General features: G+C 44.2%; 1 protein-coding gene across 1 annotated transcript in view; it reads right to left on the bottom strand.

Moving 5' to 3' along the window:
• The window catches only part of LOC125288985 (zinc finger protein GLI4-like), a 98,417-nt gene extending 95,009 nt beyond the window's left edge, over window positions 1–3,408 (bottom strand). Inside the window, 1 exon segment of the mRNA XM_048235698.1 lies at window positions 2,949–3,408. The gene's annotated coding sequence lies outside the window, so the exon portion shown is untranslated.
• Window positions 3,409–12,500: the final 9,092 nt, after the last annotated feature.

Raw genomic sequence — 12,500 nt, forward strand, 5'->3', positions numbered from 1 at the left:
GCAGACTGACCAGCCCAGTGGACCCAGCAGGCTTTCTCTGGGCTGGGCTCAAAACTGCATATTGAACACGTTCATTGCTTTTGTAGTTTCAAAATGATAGTCATACACGGACTCTAATGCATCCATTCATCCATTCCCAGGGAGGCGGTGGAGGAGGAGTAAAGATCAAGATCACTCCTTGTTTAGTGTGCCCTGTGAACACTGTGGACAACCCTGATGTGAGAGACACAGCACTGCTCACTGTTGCAGGAGTTATAATCAAGTGCCCATGTGCTTCACTGTGACCCAGCCTGCTCCTCTTGCCTTTACACACACACACACACACACACACACACACACACACACACAGAGTAACCTGTCGATTTCGTCTGTGGATTCTTGTGAGTACCACACAGCATTCACACACGCACACACACACACACACACACACACACACACACACACACACACACACACGCCTACTCCTCTCGCCTGCGGATCTTTGTAACTCAAGTACCACACAGCATTTACACAGACAGACACACACACACACACACACACACACACACACACACACACACACACACACACACAGCTCCTCTCGCTTGTGGATCCTTGCGACTTGAGTACCACACAGCATTTACACACACACACACACACACACAGGCATGGCGGCGAGCCCCTCCTCATCCTCAGCTTAGAGGCAGGAATTTCTTTTCTGGTGAAAACACGGCTGGAGATCCTCTCCTCTATGAGCCAGAACACCTCATTGGTGTGGTGCTCTGGCCCTTTTGGTGAAGGAGAGAGTGAGAGAGAGACACTGAGGGAGAGAGAGAGAGGCAGAGAGAAGGAGGGAGGAAGGAAAAGAAAGAGAGGGAGGGAGGGAGCTGCTCTCTCTTGTTTTAACTTTTTGAATTCTCTCGGCAGGGGTGTCTTACTCAGTTCTCTTTCAGTGGATTCCAACTCCTCTCTTCTCTCCTCCTCTCCTCCCCTCCTCTCCTCCTCTCTCCTCTCCTCCCCTCTCGTCTTCTCCTCTCCTCTTTTTTGCTCTGCAGCAATCTACCACTTTTCTTCACCCTGTTTTATTTTGCTCTCAAAGTTCCTTTTTAAAAATGTAACAAACTGCATCTGGTTCATTTAATTTTCTTACAATGTCTGACAAAGAATGAGTCTGCTCAATAACGGGCTGACCACAGAAGATGTGTGTGAGTGTGTGTGAGTGAATGTGTGATTTTAATTTCTATGTGTGTGTGTGTGTGTGTGTGTGTGTGTGTGCACTAGTGTATGTGTGTGTGTGTGTGTGTGCGCACTAGTGCGTGAGTATGTGTGTGTGTGCCTGGTGGGTGGACGTGTGAAAAAGCCCAATGGAAAAGGCTCTTGTGGAGATGAAAGTGACATGCCCGTCAGTAGGGCCCCCTCTGCGTCGGCTGACCGCAGCCCCCCGTCCAGTCTGAATAACCTGAATGGCCATCACTCCTTTGCTTCTTTTCACTGGCCTCGCGGTGTGACTGTTGGAACTCTTCATTCAGCACAATAGCAAATGCACTAAAACTTTTTTCTTATGCTAATCACCCCCAGCACCCCTAGGCTGCTCAATCGGGGAAAAAGAAGGGGAGAAAATACCACACATCCCACCAAGATTCTTTTTCTTTCTTATTCCTTTTATTTTTCTTTAAGGATTTAAATTGGCCAATTAGAGCATTCCCCGGTCCTTTCTTTTACACATTTTTTTTATTTTTAATTTCTTACTCCTGCTTGTCTGTGCTATTTCTAGGCATTTATCAAGCAAACACACCCTAACTCCCTCTCTCTCTCATAGACACACACACACACACACACACACACACACACACACACACACACACACACACACTCACGCAGCAGCTCTATAAATGCTCTCCCCTGGCTTGCTAGCTTCTCTCTTATGGAGTGCTCTGTCCTAAAAAAAGAGTGTTCTCCATAACACACAAAGCCAAGCCTCCTCGCGCTCAGATTGGGATCTTTGTCATTCATTGAGGGGATTTGAAGGGGAAATGCATACAGTAAATAGGAGAGGGACTAAAGTCACATAAGTGCTGCTACCCCCCACCCCTCTCAGTTTACAGAGCAAGCACAAACACACACCTTGCTGAGCACAAGAGGTGACAAGTGACAGTATTAACACTGGCCTGCAAGCACATGGTATTTTTATAGAGCTTTCTCAAGCACAAGGGTTGTCTGACAGACTTTTATCTCAAGTAGATAGAAACCTGTAAATGAGCTTTTTCTGATAAAGCATTAAAATGTTTTGGTCACAATTTGGTTAATCAAATGCATATATTATATTGTAATATTTTGGAGACACAATATGGTAAAGACTAATTCTGCATGTTCAGAAACGTCTAAAATTATGTAAATGTTCCATAAAAATCTGTTATTGTCTGCAGAGGCAGCATATTCAACACAATGCAACATAAAGAAAGCTTACAAATTGTGCATATCATAACTGGAAGGATGTGTAAGATGTGTTATTTAGGCCTATTTAATTTATTCCTTGAACGTCTAAATTTGGCAAGTGACAGTAAAAACTGTTGTAACATACTGGCGCCTTACATCTTTTTAATCAATCTTCTCACATATGGATCAAGTTTCAGGCGAAATATTTCAAATTCCAATGTCAACCCAGTTACAAGAACAAATGACTTAAAAGTAATACCAGAAGCGCAATAAACCATTAATGTCTAGCCATTGCAAACTTTCCCATAATTTCAAATGAAAACATTCAAAACATTATTAAGTTTGCCGATAGAAAATAGTGGACTACACTTATCAGCATTTCCTTAATCGTGTGATGATATTGTTTTTAATGAAACAGCGATAAACCTTATTTTTATTTCATTTTTGTTTTTTTAAACGTCATTATCAAAACTCAAGCCCATAAGAACGCTAATGGCTGTTTATAAAAGTTTAAGCTTGTTTGGGGCACTTACCTTAGTGACGGTATCAAGATTGGCGTGACCTTAGGTCTCTCCGTTTAGACCGTCCAGCGGATCCTCTCAGTGCCGCGCGCGTCGAGTCAACGATTTCTTCAGGAGAAACTTTGTCGGGCAGTGAAACACAAGAAACCGATTTTCCGGAGCGTGATAAGAATAATCCATCTAAAAGTTAAACTGACATTGCAGCTAAGAGGGAAGAGTGAGCATTGCCACTCGCCACAACTTCTCCCGTGCGGATCATTCAGAAAAGTTCAGCAAAGAGTTCGTGCGTTTCGCTAACTTTCACAATCCATCACCTAATCAATGAGTCGAGATGTGAAAAAGAGCTCCGGGTCCAAACCGATAATCTCATTGCAGTTGAAACACCACTGGCGCGACTGTAACGGCAGGACAGTAGTTTTATCTGTCGGTCACTTCTCGGACGAGCTGCGTTGGGATCTCGGAGCTGATCTGTTTTCAATCCGATCCCCCTCGTTCTCTCCCCTCAGCCTCTCGCTCCCCTTCTCTTCCCCTGTGACTTCAGCCATTTGCTACACCAGATGGGCCGGGCTAGTTTAACCCAACTACGAGGGGAAAGGAAAAGTTACATGAAGTTTCTTATTGTTTGAATAGGTTTTCTGATGAAATCGCAGCGGCTGACATTGCAGTAGCGCTGTCATGCATGCTATTTTGGGAGATGTGATGGAATTCGTTAAAAAGTAAAATCTTTTAAGATTTTTTAGAATTGTGACTGAAATTTGCCCTATAAATATCGCTTGTATTTATAAAAATATCTAGTGTGTGCGGATTCTGCGCTTTACACATTTTTTTATTTTTCTATCTGAAAAATAAAACAAAAATTATTTTATTTTCGTTCTTTTTGCTTATTTTCCTTTTCGTTCTTTTTAGAGGCTTGGTTGTCTTATGTCAATTACATGCTTTAAAACACCGTTAGGCCAGCATCTCTGCGACTTCCCTGACATTACACACATTAAAACCGTCCAATGACAATGGTCATAGCTAGGCATATTGTCTATTGCTTCATTTCATTTTATTTAATTTTTTACTAATACATGAAATAATTATTTATCTTTTCCTTGTTATATTCACTCTTTACCCCTCATATAGATTTGGATGTTGGTTGCAATGACTGAACCGTGGAGAGTGATGTTTAAAATGTAGCACATTGTCTATTTATTATTATTATTATTATTATTATTATTATTATTATTATTATTATTAGGCCTATTAATTCTCAGGTAGACTTCAAACATAATGGTGAAGCTAAGGTGACAATAATCCACTTGGTTAAAGGAACCTTGAAAGAATGAAGTTCAGTGTGAATGAGACCCTGTCTAAATAATTCAGTTTATTTACATTGATTTCTGTCAAACAACCATCCAGATGTATGTCGTTGTAAACTACTAAAAATATGACGGCAGTCTTTGTGCTATTGTGTGAAATGAAAACGTGACATTACCTGTTAGTGGGCCTCTTAGCCTGCACCTAAGGCTTAGGGCCAGAAGAGGGAATTTCACGCCAGACAGCGCCATCTCGCTGTATATCGGGAATCGCTTTGAATAGTAGTGTTAGTTGAACACTCGAGCCGGGTGTCAAGTAGGCCTACATGTTGAAGAAATAGGCTATGTCTGAATGTTTGAAGTAGGCCACGGCTAATCCTCTGAATTTGAACTTGGAGGCAAATGTTCGACGAAAGGCGTTTTTATTGTGGAGAAAAACAGCTACGGTGAGCTGCAGGATGCCATCCAGAAGACAAACAGGAGGCCTGGTGTGCCCTTTATGTCTGTTTGGTTTAAAAGGTTCGAACAAAAGTGCCGCGATGTTGGTTGGCCTTGTTCTCCAGCCAGCTGGGTTTTAAAGCCGGAATTTTAACGAGCACTGGCGTCTCGTAGCTTACGTTCAAGAGAGCGAGAGAGAGGGAAGAGAAGGCTCTAAATAGTTTTTGGGCCGTTAAACGGCCTGACCAAATCCAATATCAACTAATTGGTGATTTTCTCTTATGATCTCATATTCCCGTGGATTAGCCTAGTGTGTGTGTGTGTGTGTGTGTGTGTGTGTTGTTGGCCTGAATAGATCAAATGTAGCCTAATGGGTAAAATACTTAACTAATTGTTATAAGCATTTGTTGAAAATGAAAGCCAACAGCACCTCACCAATTAGACTGAACTGTTTTTCAGTTTCGTCAAGGATTAGTACAGCCTCTTCACATTGTCACATTGGTCATTTATATTATTTTTTCTTATTGTATTTAACTTTAAAATAATTATTTTAGGTAGACTCCGGCAACGCAGTAGGTGTATCCATCAATACATCCATCCACGAAGTCCATGCCTATTCTGTGGGGTAAGTGATCACATACAAATAGATAGATTGTAAACAAACAAAAATATGGAAAAGGTTAACATTTTAAGTTAACCTATTGACCTGAGAGCACTTATCCTACTCATGAATAAAAGGGACAGGCCTTATACCACTCAATTCACATTAGTTGTAAAAACAAGACAGTGGCTCCATCTAGTGTTTCAAAATATAAATATCAACTACCATGTCTCAATTCAAATTAATTGACTTATCGATATTTTTCAAATATGTATATCAATAACCAACCTACATTTATGTTAGTAATAGGCACTGTAGTTAGTAGCCTAGGCCTTGGTGTGGGTTTTTGAACATTCTAACATAAAATTACGTCACGCAACAAGGTTTAAAAATTCTATGTTGAATTTAATGAACCCAGATATTCTTTAGAACGTTCATTTCCCAACATTCCCGTTGTGACACCGTGTGACGGCACATCTTTAAGGGTTAAAGGATGTTTATAAGAATAGTTGTTCATACGGCCTAGTTTCTGTTTAGATATAGTCTTTCTGTGCTATGTGCACATGAGGAGCCTATCAATGCACACTCAAAAGCAATGTTACCCGTCACTTTTCTAAGAAAATGTTGCATTTGAGTTTCATGTGTTCAACACTTTTCCTAAGCTGTCATCAGCCCAATTCACACCTCAGTCAGAGTGTTTTTTTCATTGTGCAGTCTCTACCATCTCCATATTTTTGGAGTAACTTTATCCTCTCAAAACAGGCCACACAACCTTCAACCCTTAATATCCGCTATATTCCCCCTGTGACTTGGCTCTGTGTGTGTGTGTGTGTGTGTGTGTGTGTGTGTGTTCTGTGAGTGTGTGTGTGTGTGTGTGTGTGTGTGTGTGTGTGTGTGTGTATATCTGTGTGTCTCTTTGTGTGTGTATATGTGTGTGTGTGTGTGTGTGTGTGTTGAGTAGGTTTAATCAGATATACTGGCTGAGGAAAGGCCTCATCTCATAACGTTAACCCCCAGCGATCTGGAGTTCCTGCGATTAATTTCTGTTTCCCTAAGTAATTCATTTAGGCCGCGTCTGTGGTCGGCCGGTCCGTCGCTTGCCCTCCCTACAGCCGCCCGCGTGTGATCCAACAGCTCGAGGCGTCGCGGCTGCTTTGAGCGAACCGCCAGATCCTGTGTCACCACTTCGCCTGGACGACAGAGCGAAGATGACATCACTGTGAAAACAGACGATGAGAAGTAGATTGAACAGGAATGCCAGACAGCGTCTACGGGAAGAGGGGAAGAGGGAGAGAGGAGGAGGAGGGAGAGAGGAGGAGGAGGAGGAGGAGGAGGAAGAAAGCGGCCCTTTCTCATGGTCACTGTATTTGGCTATGAGGTGGACCGTATATTTTCTTTTCATTTTACGGATGGCCCTTATCATCCTAACTGTTGTCCTTTGCGCTAAAACGAGTCCGAATTTGTGTGCTTTTTAAGTGGACTGTGCAAGGTAAAACAGACTGAGGATCCTTGAGCACTCGGGTGTTCAGGCAGAAGTGTTTGTGTAATGTTGCTGTAATGTTGCTGTAACGTGTGGGGGTCTTGGCTCAGACCAATCGCTTCGTTTGCTCACCCCAGAGCTCTTAGTTTACGGGACATACTAAGGAGCTTCCCATACACACAGGCCTTCTGGGTCAGAGAGCACCCCATGCTCCCCTCCCCTCCCTACACACACTCACACACCAACATATACACACACACACACACACACACACACACACACACACACACACACACACACAAACTCATGCACTCAAACACACACGCATGCACTCAAACCCAAACACAGACACAAACAGAAATGAACACAATTTCATACCCACACACACACATACCAAATGCTCATACACGCATGCACACACACACACACACACACACACACACACACACACACACACACACACACACACACACACACACACACACACACACACAGGGTTGGTAGGACACATCTTTCTAGTCATTTCTGTTCCAGGAAGTGGACCCCTTCTGCTGATGACAATGAGTTTGGAATACCCAATTCTCTGTAGAAAGTTCAATGTATGCCTTATCGTTGCCACTATGGAGACGGTGTCTAAGTATTGGTGATTGATTGGCCATGGCGGTAAAACTGCTTTAAATCAGAGTCAGTTCTTTTTGCAGCCAGAACATAACTAGCACACAGATCAGCCCCAGAACCATATTTGGAGAAATCTCATCCCACTTCAGCCCAGCTTTTTTCTTGTATATGTTTTTTCCAGTCTTTGGTGTGTCGCCACAGGTAATACAGTCCCCCACACACACACACACACACACACACACTAGCCCCAAACCCCTCACCTGGCAGCAGACCCCTCAGCCCAGCTGGTCGAGTGGGTCACCGGGGAACAGGTCTGCCAGATTCTAGATAGATCAGCCTCAAATCAGTTTCTGTGTCTGTGTGTGTGTGTGTGTGTGTGTGTGTGTGTGTGTGTGTGTGTGTGTGTGTGTGTGTGTTATCATCATCATCCAGTTCTTAGTGTGTGTAGGGGAGGGTGATCGTGGGATGCTTTCAGATCCAGGATGCCTTTGTGTGTGTGTGTGTGCGTGTGTCTGTTTGTGATCATCATCTAGTTCTTATTGTGTGTGTGTGTGTATGTGTGTGTGTGTGTGTGTAGGTGTGGGGAAGGGGGTGACCATGGGACGTTTCAGATCCAGGATGCTGTGTGTGCGTGTATGTCTGTGTGTGTGTGTGTGTGTGTATGTGTCTATGTTTGTCTGTGAGTGAGTGAGTGTTCTTGACATCCCAGAATGCCCTCTGTTTGCCAGTGTGCGTCTGCTGGCAAGGTGCCAGGCGAAGATCTGGTCCTGATGGACAGTCTAGCCAACCCTTCACCCATCACTGGGGCACAAGCAAGGGAACGGGGAACAATGGAGCCACTGACGCACCACAGGCATGTGTGCACACACACACACACACACACACACACACACACACACACACACAGTTAAACTAGCGCAATCACATAAACACACACACACACACACACACAGTTAAACTAGCGCAATCACATAAACACACACACACACACACTCTTGAATGCACACATACAGTACATATACAAACACACTTAAAAAAAAGTATTAGTATTTTTTTATTATTCATTTAGCAGACACTTTTCAGCCAAAGTGACGTATGTCAATTCTATTACAAGGGACTTCATTGTCCCCTGAGCAACTTGGGGTTAAGTGTCACAACAAACTGTGCAATTAGTGTAAACATGAATAATTGACAAGCAATAAGAAAAAGACTACAAAAGGGCGCAAGGAACAAGATGGATTGTGGGAGTTGGGGAAGAGTAACACATTAAAGCACACAACATGAATCATCACTCAACAAATGTTAGTTTCTTTAGCCATGTGGGGACAGGGGCTTCCCAGAGCTCATGGACATCATCCCAGGGGGCCACATCTCTCGGCCCAGCCTCCAGCACTTAGGGTGGTAGTCTCTCTGAGTTACTTAGAGAAAGAAGTTATGGAAAAAGTTTTATTATTGGTGCAAAATTGACTTTGATCTTCACAGAAGATTTCTCTCTCTCTCTCTCTCTCTCTCTCTTTTGCCCTCAGCCATCCCTCTCTTTCTCTTGCTCTCTATCACTTTTTGTTTGACTCTTTCTCATCATTTTCCAGTCTCGCCCTGACATCTTCTTTGCGAGCTTCTGTTGTCCTCTTTCACTGTCCCTCTGCCTCTCCACCTCTCTCACTGGACTTAGTGGCGTGGCAGCTTTGCTATGTCCAATGTCAAAGTCCTGTTCACCAAGCGTCAAAGAATTATAAAACACCAGGATAGTTTGAAAAAGGCCTTAAATTGGAACTCTCTGTAGTTCTCAGCAACTCCCAAGTCTTGTGGGGTGTGTGCAATGCACTCTGGGTATTTGGAAAGTGTTGTTTGTTTGGATGGCGTGAGCGGAGTTGGTAGTGGCCTCAGTGCCAAGGTGAGGGGGCGCTGGGGTGCTGGGCATGAGTGTCTCGCTATGATTCTTTTATACCCGGAAATTGGATTTGGAAAATAGATGCACATCCTTAAATAGGGTAGCAAGTGTTCACACACACAGACACAAATAGCCATACACAAGCACAAACAAACACACACACACACACACACACAAATATCCATACACAAGCACAAACAAACACACACAATTGCACAAACACAAATGCCCATACACAAACAAAAACACACACACACACACACACACACACACACACACACACACACACACACACACACACACAGACATACACTCACACAGAGTATGCCAGCCTGAAGCTTAAACTGGGGTTGCTGTTTAATTTGCCTGCGGTTTACTATCCTCATTAAAAAAAACCTAAATGCTGTCATTGTTCCCCAATGCTGAGACGTGTAGTTGAGCCCATTGAGATCGGCTCTGCCCCGAGTGACATCACAGCACAGCTATTCGGAGGTGACCCGGCGAAGCCGAAGGGGCCATGGCCGATGGGCTGCCCGCTCCCTCGCTCGCTCTCGGCCCGCATGGGAAGCGCCTGGGCAGGGGGAGCTTTGTTCTGAGCTGGCCACATGTTGGGAGCCATGGTGTGTGTGTGTGTGTGTGTGTGTGTGTGTGTGTGTGTGTGTGTGTGTGTGTGTGTGTGTGTGTGTGTGTGTGTGTGTGTGTGTGTGACTGTGTGTGTGTGTGTCTGTCTGTGTGTGTGTGTCTGTCTGTGTGTGCTGTGTGTGTGTGTGTGTGTGTGTGTGTGTGTGTGTGTGTGTGTGTGTGTGGGGGTGTTCTGGGGTGGGTGGAGAGTTTGGAGTGGCAATAGAGAGGGGGATTAGGGTGAAGTGATAAAGACAGGTTTCTGGCGCATTGTGCCACCCTGTCAGGGAAGTGGCCAGGCGGCCAGCAGTGGGAGATCTTCCACCCAGCCAGAAAGGCGACGCCGGGCCTGAGAAGATTTAGCCCCCAGAAATCCTCCCTGCGTGTTTTTTTCTTCTCTTTCTCTCTCTCTCTCTCTCTCTCTCATTTCTTTTTTTCCCCTGCTCTGTTCTTTTCTGGAGAAGGGGATTTTAACCCTCGACTTCACTCAAGAGCCACATTGTTGTGGCCCCTCCCTCTCGCCGCCCCTCGCGCTCCCTGAGCTCTCCACTGAGTGGCCAAGCCTCTGCTGCTTTATCCCCACGGAGCACGCTGTGTGTTCATGTGTGTCTGAGTGTGTGTGTGTGTGTGTGGGTGTGTCTCTGCGTGTGTGTGTGTCTGTGTGAAAGAGTGTGTGTGTCTCTGTGTAAATGTATTTATTTGTGTGTGTGTGTGTGTGTGTGTGTGTTTTATGTATGTCTGTGTGTGTGTGTGTGTGTGTGTGTGTGTGTGTGTGTGTGTCAATGAGCTAGAGATAGAGAGAGTGTGAGTGTGAGAGAGAGTGTGTGTATGTGTTTGTGTGTGTGTGTGTGTGTGTTTGCTGGAACTAACCTGTGATGATTTATGTTTTATGTGAGAAAATGAAAGACTGGAAGAGTGAAAGATAATATGAAGTCCATGAACCTTGGCGTGTGTGTGCTGTGTGTCATATGTCCCATAGCCTTGGAATGTGTGTGTCTGTGTGTGTGTGTGTGTGTGTGTGTGCTGTGTGTTCTTTGTCTGTAGGGGATCTTTTGCACTGGTGCCATTTGAACCAAACACTGCAGAGAGGTTTGGACACTCAGACAAACGGACGTTAGCTACCTTAGCCTGGCCATTGTGCTGGCCGCTATAGCAGAGGAACATCTGCCTTTTGTGCTGAACAATGTCACTGTCACGGTCATGCCCTCTGGCCAGCCTGCCTCAGTGTCAGCTTTAAAGGCCATCTTACGAGAGGGACACGCCTCTGGCTACTACTGGTCTTAGAGAGAAGACTTTTGGGAGCTTTTGGAAGCGTTATTTTGTTTAGCACTTTTGAGCAGGAGCGGAGAGCACACTGTGTACACTTGGCAGAGATGAGGATGAAGACTCAAGTAGTGTTGTGGACAAACTGTAACATTGCACAAGCTTAATCCAGCAATCCAGATACACTGATGTCTCGGTTATTGTTTGAAAAAGATGTGTGTGTGTGTGTGTGTGAAAGTGTGTGTGTGTTTATGTATCTGTTTGTATGTGTGTGTGTTTATGTATGTGTGCTTCTCCCAAACTAAGACAGCTTCTCCCAAACTCGACATTGTGTTTATGTATGTGTGTGTGTGTTTCTCCCAAACTAAGACTGACGTGACTGTGATATTACTCAGTTCTCTCTCTCATGCTTACACCTTTGGACAGCAGCAAGTCACAAGGATCTTGTGGAGAAGAGAGATTTCATAAGCTACTGTAAATTATATGTAGTTTTGTGTCACAAACCAGCAATTTCTTTGAACCATCTGCACCTTGAGGTGATGTGGAGGCTCTGATCTTATCAGCGGTTTAATAATACGCCACCGGTCTATAGAGCGTTTCAAAGGAATGCCCGCTCGTGTGTTATTAGGGATAAGCACATATTTGCAGTTGGCTTAAAAATAAGCTCTTGCAGATGTTAGGTGCAGTTTCACAATAGGGGACCAGTGTGGGGAAGTTTAGCTTGGACTTACACTAAATAAACACCAGGGGTCACCAGAGAGCTGTGTATGTGCTTGAAACACATTGTCATGCTGAAGTACTCTTTAAACATTGAACTTGGGGGCATTTTTGAACAAATGTTGAAATGTTTTCTCTTGTAATTGCTTCAACCTTTTCATGTTTAGTTTCATGTTTAAGTCAGAGACCACTGACGGAGCCCAATATGACAACACACCTTAAAGCTGGCCCAAACTTAAAGCTGTCAAATTGTCCAAATTGGAAGGGGTTACAGCCCAGAAAATACACCAACTTGTAAGTAGTTTAAGGCGATCGCCATCTCCAGTTAAATCAATCTTAACAGAGCCATCATCAGTGGTGAGTATTCCTTTCCCTGGACCCCATTTTCCCCGAAACTGTGCTGAGTTGTCTGTTTGTCAGTAACACCTCATATTTAACCACTAGTCTTGTCTCCACCAAACACATCAATCTGACCCAGCTGACGTCCAGTTCTCTGCCCCATTTTCCCCTTATAAGTGAAAGAGAGGAGACTGTGTGCTTTTTTAAAAAAGGAGTTGAGATACTTTCAGAGAGAGAGGGAGAAAGATGAGGACTTGTCAGTTAACCCCTGAGGTCATTTAGGTAGTAACGTAATCAC

The sequence above is a fragment of the Alosa alosa genome, chromosome 23 (assembly GCF_017589495.1).
Source record: "Alosa alosa isolate M-15738 ecotype Scorff River chromosome 23, AALO_Geno_1.1, whole genome shotgun sequence".
NCBI classification, from domain to species: domain Eukaryota; kingdom Metazoa; phylum Chordata; class Actinopteri; order Clupeiformes; family Clupeidae; genus Alosa; species Alosa alosa.